This window comes from Leuresthes tenuis, unplaced genomic scaffold (assembly GCF_036924035.1).
Source record: "Leuresthes tenuis unplaced genomic scaffold, fLeuTen1.0.hap1 SCAF_17, whole genome shotgun sequence".
NCBI classification, from domain to species: Eukaryota; Metazoa; Chordata; class Actinopteri; order Atheriniformes; family Atherinopsidae; genus Leuresthes; species Leuresthes tenuis.
Window position 1 is genome coordinate 32147455 of NW_027325371.1, and position 10313 is coordinate 32157767.

Sequence of the window (10313 nt, forward strand, 5' to 3'; positions counted from 1 at the left end):
AATAAATGTGAAATTACAAGAAATCTGCATATTTTATCCTCTATGACATTTCAATAGGAGATGCAGACAGCCCCTCACTAAGCAGGTTCTCATTTCTAACACATATTCCAAAACTCTATCATGCACTCAGATACCAACAAAGTACATCTGTCTATTTGGTGGTTTTTAAATGTATTAATCCACTAATGAGGGATCCTCTTTAATCGGATAATGCCTTAATTGCATTTATTTTACTGAATTTGTTTTTATTTTTTTCTAAAAACTATCTCTGTCTCTCTCTGAGGTAATTCTGGAGACCAGCAGGAGCTGACAGGGGCCAGGTGTCTGGTCAAAGAGTTTATCTTGCTTAGGAACTTTTCAAACTGAGTGGAATGACCCAGAAGTATCTAAGTGGCTGCCTTTATAAAATAAAGGACATAATTCTGTTCGACAATTCCTTGCAGTTGCAACTATCAAAGTGATGCTAGGTCATTTTCATCCAGTGGTGCTAACTATGATTCCTGTGGATATGTATGACAACATATTGGTGAGTGTGAGCAGTCAATGACAGCAACATGTCTCACTTTTGTGCCTTTTTCTTTCCTTTCTTAATTAGGAATCTTGATAATAAAGCAATATTCTATGTTATCTCAAATATTGTATACATGACGTAACTCATATAACAATGTGATAAGATCACATTAGACAAAGTATCTCGAGCAATTTTTGTTGAAAATGTATTGAACAGGTGGAGTTTCAGTGCTGCAGATCCACATCACAGCTTAATGTAAGTATGGTAGAATTTTCATTGCAGAGTGGTTGTCTTTTCCTAAGTCCTTGAGAATTTTTCCAACAGTGTTCTGTTGAGGTCAAGGAAAGAGTGCAGGAAAGGACAATGGAAGGTCATTTTCTGACTATTCAGTCAGACCCCTGGTGTGCCTCAACAGTTGTGTTGGCAGAAACTAAATGACCTGAGGAGAGGGGGGACATTAGGGAAGAAGCTGGGTTATCTTTGCTTAAAAGGTGTTATTTTTTGTTTTGATAGTTTGATGAAACCGCCTGGTTGTAATGTAACTGGATATAGTCTTTTTGGGATTGCATGTAAAATTATCTCTGAAAAAGAATGTTTTTGATTCAACTGATAATGTCATAGTCTTTATGTACTGGGTGATTTGTCTTAAGGAGAACCTGATTGTGGGTTGAGAGGAACTCCTTCATATCATAACAGTTATTTATAGCATGAAAAGCTAGAAAAAGACAGAGCTCTGCCAACATTTGGAATTCTGTGCTTTTTCTTTTGGCTGTACATCTCAGTGACTGATGCCACACTCAGCTAGGTATGAAATGTTCCACAAGTTAAATCTCAGTGTCCACAACTTGCTGATGATCAAGTTTGTCAATGTTATGTGAGGGACATAATTTGCTCAGTTGTTGTGAGGTTACAAACACAACAACCAAATGCATTCATGACATTCTGTGGAGATTTCAACGTCTCCCTCTCTGCTACAGGTTTAGCATTTCAACAGTTTGTCAATTGCACCACTTAAGAAAATAAAACATTGGATTCATGCAGTTGTTAAAGATGCATACAGCTCCTCTGCCTGTCCTCCGTCAACAAAAGAGGACCTATTGGGAAAATTCTGATTTTATTGTATCACATGTATTGATTTCATAACATAGAATGCCACGTCCCAGTTCAATTTCTGTTATTATGCGACCAGTAATTGTTAAAAATGTTACTGAGTGCTTACAAGCTGCAAGGAATGTGGCAATGTTGTTATCAAGAACAGCTGTGGATAAAACCTAAATCAGTTATGAGATAATAAGGAATTTCTGCAGCTTCAACTCCCTCGTGTGAAATATGGCTGCTGCAACACCCTTGAGTGAAATACAGCTGAAACAACTTCTGTGTTCATGTTATAAGAAGCTGCTTCAGAGGACTGCCCTCTGAGGATCTTTTTTTTCTTTGCTAAATAGTATGCTCCTTCTTGTTCACATGAAAAAACCTCCTAAAGTTTCAACTTACTAAATCTTAGATATAATTTTACCTCTGATAAAACCATAATCTGGTACTTCTCACTTCTATGCACCTATTGTACAGCAGCGCTCTGTGGCCAAAAAAACTGTAAGGAGGTAGTTAAACAAAATTGAAGAAACTATGTGAGAGTGCTTTGAGGCCAAAGAGTAGAATGTACTTTATGAGCAACATGGCAATGACATTGATGCCATGACTGAGTGTATAACAGACTACATTAACATCTATGTGGATTGTTTTCCCAACAAAGTGAGGTGATTGCCCAGTATCCAGCTCTGGATCATCAGTGACCTGAAAAAGCAGTTGAACTTGAAGAAGAGAGCCCCAGATAGGACAACAGGGAGTTATTGGGGAGTGTTCAGAAACAGCTGAAAAATAAGCTAAGAGAGAGTAAGAAGGTGTAGAAGAAAGAGCTGGAAAACAAAACAGTTTTTACAAAAAGATGCCAAAGTTTGAACTTTGGAGCATATGTACAGCACCTAGGCCCATATACGCAGATATTTAATCCACAACTGTATTATCGGGTGTGCTGGCCAGGTTTTGAGAAGCTTGATTCCATACAATTTTGGTCAAATTAATATGTTTACATGCATTACAAAAGTCAGGTTTTTGTTGAGATTACAGAATATATGAAGAACATATTTTTTTCTAGTGTAATGTCAACATGCATCCCAGTCATGGATCTTTACACACTCTCATAAACATCATCCCCCAAATTAGGAAATAGTGGCACTTCTCTCCCTTCCCTTTCGAGCCCGTCTTTCCATAGAATTCTAGTGAAGAGGCATCTGGGGAAGCTGCAGGTCCAGACAGTGTCAATCTCACTGTGCGGAAGGCCTGTGCGGAACAGCTTTATAGGATTTTAACACACCTGTTCAACCTTTGTCTAAGTCAGGTGAAAACTACAGTGTCGTAGGAGACACCTTGCCTTCTTTCAGTACCTAAAAGTTTCATACCCTGGCAAAAATGACAGAATCACCACTCATGCTGAATATTAATTTTTTGGATGTGCACGACAGTTTAATTTAGCAAAAAAACTGAATTAGTACTGTAAAAAACAAATCACAGATATGACACAGAACAATTAAATTTAATAGCTAAATATTTAGGCATTGCTAAAATGAATAAATAAATAAATTTGCTGTCTTTTTTTTCAGATCAAGCACAGGAAAAATATGGAATCATGAAGTAAAGAAACATTTACCACATTCATTGATGGTACAGAGTTGCATACCAGGTCAAGCAACAGGGGAGATGGCAGTTAGTACTTCTACTGTAAATGCACAGGTATACTTATAAATTTTGGACACTTTACTCATTTAATCAATTCAAATTATTTTTGGTGATTATGAAGTTCTTTTGAGGGTGATAATGCATCTTGTTAAAGAGCATAGAGTGTTCAGTTTTCTTTAGGAAAAATATAGTCTAGGACATGGCCTAGAACAATCCTAGGGAAACAATCTAAATCTCAATTTGAATTACAATCTGTAAAAATAAATAAAAAAAGAGGCATGACAAGATTTCACACTGCAGAGCTGATAAATTTTTTTCGTCAGTGACCAGAAGGCTTTGCTTTGCGGTAAGACGTATTGCATCACTTCCTGTTACCTTGTGTGTGTACTGTGGAATCTCTTGCTCCTCTTGAACTACTAATAATCACTTTATTTCTCCCTATAATTTACACATTTTGCATAGTTAACTCTATCGCATACTTGTTATCTTCTAACACTCACTCTTACAGATCTTTATTTTTTATTTTTCACTTTTTAGCGGTGTGTCTGGTTCTCTAGCTTAGCATGGCTACCAGTTCTCTTCCTCTATCTCCTGCTTTCACCTGCTCCGTGTGTCAGATGTTTAGTTACTCCTCGGACTCCTTTAATGATAATGGTACATGTAACAAATGTATTCTTTTTGTAGTTTTGGAGGCAAGGTTATCTGAATTGGAAGCTCGGCTCTGCACTGTTGAAAACCACCCGATAGCGAGCCAGGCCCCAGTGCAAAGCCACCTAGCCTAGCTAGCTCCATTAGTCGTCCCCGAGCACATCCCGAGCAGCCGGGACCCCAGAGTGGCTGGGTGATTGTCAGGAAGAGGAGTCATAGTCCTAAAGTCAAGCCCGTGGTTCACCATCAACCTTTCCACATTTCAAATAGATTTTCCTCACTCAGCGAGTGGCTTTGTGCATAATTCAAAATATAAGTGCCAGCTAAACGCAATTGATCTGTCTTATTGTTCATAGCTAGCTGCCTTTTTGTTATATGAGGAGATTTTCTCCTCTATGGGAGCATTTTGAGCTGATCTCTCCTAATAAGGTAGGCACACAATAATAATTGTGTGAAACAGAATAAAAATACTTAACTAACCCCACAGGGAATGCCTTGTAGCATAGCTACAAGAACACAGAATTAATAGCATTTATATTAAATATGCTAAATAAAATTGTATTAATGATTAGGGCCCGAGCAGTGAACTGCAAAGGCCCTATTGTTCCTGAAGGTGTTATTATTATCATTATTATTATTATTAGTGTTTACATTTATTGTCCTCTTGATGGCGGAGTCAAGCAAATGAAGCGCCATGAAGCTTCGGCCTATTTTTGAACTACTCGGATGGAAAGCTTCAGTGCTTCATGAGGCTTCATGTCGTCATCACTACTCCATAGTGAGAAACGTGGCATTAGCGACACCAGCGACCATAGTCAAATGCATTCCAGGGGCCAGAGCGGGCGACATAGAATCCTATTTAAAACTGCTGGCTAAGGATAAACGTAAATACGGTAAAATAGTTATTCACGTCGGCGGTAATGACACCCGGTTACGCCAATCGGAGGTCACTAAAATTAATGTTGCATCGGTGTGTAATTTTGCCAAAACAATGTCGGACTCTGTAGTTTTCTCTGGACCCCTGCCAAATCTGACCAGTGATGACATGTTTAGCCGCATGTCCTCATTCAATCGCTGGTTGTCTGGATGGTGTCCAGCAAACAACGTGGGCTACATAGATAATTGGCTATCTTTCTGGAGAAAACCTGGTCTGATGAGGAGAGACGGCATCCATCCCACTTTGGAAGGAGCGGCTCTCATTTCTAGAAATATGGACGAATTTATTAGTCATCCAAAAACATGACAACCCAGGGTTGAGACCAGGATGCAGAGTTGTAGTCTTACACACTTCTCTGCGGCTTCCCACCTGATGCTGCCCCCCCCTCAATCAAAAAACACAAAAGGAGCAAATCCTCTTGTGCAAAAAAAAATTAAAACAAAAACTTTAACTGAACAAAAACATCAAACTATTAAATGTGGTTTGCTGAACATTAGATCTCTCCCTTTGAAGTCTCTGTTAGTGAATGATTTGATTTGTGATCATCATATTGATATATTTTGTCTTACAGAAACCTGGCTGCAGCAGGAGGATCATGTTAGCATTAATGAATCAACTCCCTCTGACTATTTAAATGTTCATGTTCCTCCAACCACAGGCAGAGGAGGAGGAGTGGCAGCTAACTTCAGATCAGGGTTACTAATCAGTCCTAGACCCAAGATTATCTTTAGCCCTTTTGAATCTCTGATTCTCATTTTTTCCAAAAGTGGAAATAACAAAAACCTCTTCTACTTGTTCTTGTGTATTGTGATGGTAAATTTTATGTCTCAGGACTAACAAACTATAATCCACATTAACCATTTGTATCACCCAGACACGCTAATTGTTTTAAACTATTTACCTCTTAATTAACACTCAATAGAGACCAACACTCAAGACACTATAATTGTTTTAACCTCCTGTCTCTTAATTATCATCAAGACTGCCTCTCCCCCCCCACCCGCCCGCCAGTAGAAAAAGTAAAGTTCTCTATTTCATTGCTCATCAGAGGTATTGTAGGAAGGAAGCGATTGAAAACTTCCATAACGTCATCCACCTGGCCCTTATTCTGAGTTTCTGTCTGAATTCTCAGAGTTTGTATCCCAGTTAGTGCTGAGTACAGATAAAGTCATTGTAGTGGGTGACTTTAATATTCATGTAGATGTTGAAAATGACAGCCTAAATATTAACTTTAATTCTATATTAGACTCTATTGGATTTTCTCAAAGTGTTCACAGACCTACTCACTGCCTTAATCATACCCTTGACCTTGTGCTGACTTATGGCATTGAGAGTGAACAGTTAACAGTGTTCCCTCATAATCCTGTCTTGTCTGACCATTTTTTAATAACTTTTGAATTTACATTACTTGACTACACGGTTTCTGAGAAGAATTCTACATATAGAAGGTGTCTGTCAGAGAATGCTGTAACCAGATTTAAAGAGTTGATTTCATCATCCTTTTCTTCACTGCCATGTGCAGATATGACAGAGGACGGCTACCTAAACTTTACTCCAGTAGAACGAGACTCTCTTGTTGACAGCAGTATAGTTTCAATGCGTACAACACTGGACAATGTTGCCCCTCTGAAAAGGAAGGTAATCAGTCAGAAGAGGTTGGCTCCTTGGTATAATTCACAGCTGCGTGCGTTAAAGCAGACTGCAAGAAAGCTGGAGAGACAGTGGCATTCCTCTAATTTAGAAGAGTCTCAATTAGTCTGGAAAGATAGTTTAATAACGTATAAGAAAGCACTTCGTAAAGCTAGAACTGCTTATTATTCATTATTGATAGAAGAGAATAAGAATAATCCCAGGTTTCTTTTCAGCACTGTTGCCAGGCTGACAAAGAGTCCGAGCTCTGTTGAGCCATGTATTCCTTTAACTCTCAGCAGTGATGATTTCATGAGATTCTTTATCAATAAAATAGTTTCTATCAGAGAGAAGATTAATGGAATCCTTCCCATTATTATCACTGATGTATCAACAAGTAGAGCAGCTTTAGAAGTATTGTTAGTATTGTTGATTTGTATTTAGACAGCTTCTGCCCAGTTGATCTTTCTGAGCTAACAACAGCAATAGTCTCTTCTAATCCATCAACTTGTATTTTAGACCCAATCCTGACCTGACTGTTCAAGGAGGTTTTTCCCTTAATTGACACTTCCATATTGGATTTGATCGGTCTTTGTTGACAGGATATGTACCTCAGACTTTTAAGGTTGCTGTAATTAAACCTTTACTTAAAAAACCTACTCTTCATTCAGAAGTGTTGGCTAATTATCGACCTATATCCAATCTCCCTTTTTTGTCTAAAGTTCTTGAAAAAAATAGTTGCAGCTCAACTTTGTGATCATTTACATAGAAATAATCTGAGTTTCAGTCAGGATTCATCATAGCACTGAAACAGCACTGGTGAAAGTTACCAATGATATCCTCTTTGCCTCTGATAGCGGACTTGTTTCTGTGCTTGTCCTGTTGGATCTCAGTGCTGCATTTGATACGATCGATCACAGCATTCTGTTACAGAGACTTGAACATGTTATTGGGATTAAAGAAACTGCATTAGGCTGGTTTAAGTCATATTTATCTGATAGATTCCAGTTTGTTCTTGTAAATGAAGAATCTTCCTCACACACCAGAGTAAGGTATGGAGTTCCTCAGGGTTCTATGCTTGGACCGATTCTTTTTACTTTATACATGCTTCCATTAGGTAACATTATTAGACAGCATGGCATAAATTTCCATTGCTATGTGTCACGGACTGGCAAGACACAGATACAGGGTCTTTCAGAGTAAGATTGTTTATTGATATAAACCACTGGAGATTCTCCAGAACAGAGCCAAAGCAAGAGGCTTTGAAAACCTGAAGCACTCTCCTCAGTAACTATATTTGAGGATGGTGCAGCTATGAAAATGTATCAAAACCAAAAACTCTCCACTCCAGGAGTAAAACAGAAAAAGCTATGAACGATTACAAATAAACTTACACGCTCTCCTAAAGTTACATGAGGTGGAATTCAACAAAGGACGTTCTCCCGATAAACGGGGCACAAACACAATAGAACATAAATCTCTCCACGATGGGAGGCACTATAAAACTTAACTCTTGACACGAGGCTCTATAACCAGAACACAAAATCTCTCCACTAGCGTAAGAACTATGAAACTTGATCGATAACTTCAACACGCAACACTCCTCTAACACAGGTACTATGAAATATTAACAAGAATAAAAACCACTCCTTAATGGAGGAACAAAAGAGGCAATGAAAACTTACCGTGGGTTAAACTATGACAATGGATTAAGTTACAAAACAATGATACCTCTGTAGGAGGCTCGCCCCACTACAGGCTCAAGGAATACAAGGCTATGGTTTCTGTGGTTTGAGGCACTTGAGTGAAGAACATGGGAAGTTACGACACACTGGCCTAAGACAAGGGAGACGCAGACTATTTGAACACATGAGGAGCCATGGGGAACAGGTGGAAACACTTTGGAATCAGGGAAGACAATCAGACGCTTGACAAGGGAGGAAGAGCAAGATACCTGAAACGAGAGGAGCAGTTAATATTTCAAAATTAAACAGGAAATGATGAGACAAGACATGAATCAGAACATAAAATGTGACACTATGCTGATGATACTCAGCTGTACTTAACTATGAAACTGGATGACACCAACAGGTTGGTCAGACTACAAGCATGTCTTAAAGACATAAAGACCTGGTTGACTCAGAACTGTCTGCTTTTAAATTCAGACAAAACTGAAGTCATTATCTTTGGACCTGAGCGCTGCAGGGAGAAATTGTCTAGCTATATAGTTACTCATGATGGTATTTCCGGTATTTCCTTGGTTTGGAGTTATTTTTTTTACCAGAATTTATCATTTGACGCACAAATAAAACAGGTTTCTAGGACTGCCTTCTTTCACCTTCGTAATATTGCCAAAATCAGGAACATCCTGTCTCAGGGTGATGCAGAGAAACTAGTTCATGCATTTGTTACTTCAAGATTGAACTACTATAATTCCTTATTATTGGGCTGTCCCACATATTCTCTGAAAAGCCTCCAGCTGATCCAAAATGCTGCAGCCAGAGTTCTGATGAGAACTAACAGGAGAGATCATGTTTCTCCAGTTTTAGCTTCTCTTCATTGGCTCCCTGTTAAATTCAGAATAGAATTTAAGATTCTTCTCCTCACATATAAAGCTTTTAACGGCCGAGCTCCATCATATCTTAAACGTCTCATTGTAAGATATTTTCCTAAAAGAGCACTTTGCTCCCAAACTGCAGGTTTACTTGTTGTTCCCAGAGTTTCTAAAAGTAGAATGGGAGACAGAGCCTTCAGTTATCAGGCCCCTCTCTTGTGGAATAAGCTGCCAGTAAATGTCCCGGAAGCAGACACCCTTTCCACTTTTAAGACTAAGCTAAAAACTTTCCTTTTTGATAAAGCTTTTAGTTAGGGATGGCTCAGGTCAGAGTCGGTTCAGACCTTCATGGGGCCCTAGGCCTAGGCAAAATTCTGTTAAGGGGCCCTCTTAACTGAACCCCAAAATGTTCAACAGTTGCACCTGACACCCAGTGCTTCCACTGGCATTGATATTCGACCAGTCATTAACACCTTCTCCTATTATTTTGTGAAAAGAGCTTACAGCAAAAACAATACACAGTGTCGTTTTTCACTGAGTATGAAAGCCAGCTCCTGGTAATCTTTTCACCATTTGACAGCCGTCTCTGTAATAATCCTGGATGGAACTCTCTTCTGGACTTTGAGATGAAATTTTTTGTAATTTGGCACTATAACAAATAAAGATGAATTGAATTGAATCAAGTGCATGCTATGTCAGAAAGTTGGAACCTGTTTGATGAAGAATATTGTTTTTAAGCTGTGTCTATGCCTCAAAGAATCCTGCCAGAGTACAGGATACAATACAAAATAGTATTGTGTCAAATCTGTTTTTTTTTTCTTCTTTTCTTTTGTTCTAACATGCCACATCATGAAAGTCCAGAAAACACTTATTGGCTCGACTAAATAAGCAGGTAAGTACCTTTCAGGACCCAGTAGTTTACTTATTGTGTGGGATTTAGGTTTAAGGATGTCATTTAGACAAAACGGGCAGCACTACAGTTGCTATTTGACTAACCTACAAACAAACCACAGTTTGTGAGACTGGACACACGACCAGTGTCTGAGAAAATGGTCAGCAGCACAAGAAAAGCACAGAGGAGGACTGTACCGCACTCTTTGTAAACCCCAGACTTCCACCACAGCTCAGTCATCTCCAGAAATACTCCAATGAATTTGCTGTTGCATCAGATGGAGCATATCAGTCATGGACAACAGGCTCAGTAATGGGAACTGGTTGACCACTTTGTGGTATGGTGTGGAAACCATCACCTCATTTTGGATGTAAACAAGACAAAGGAGATAATTGTGGATGAAGGA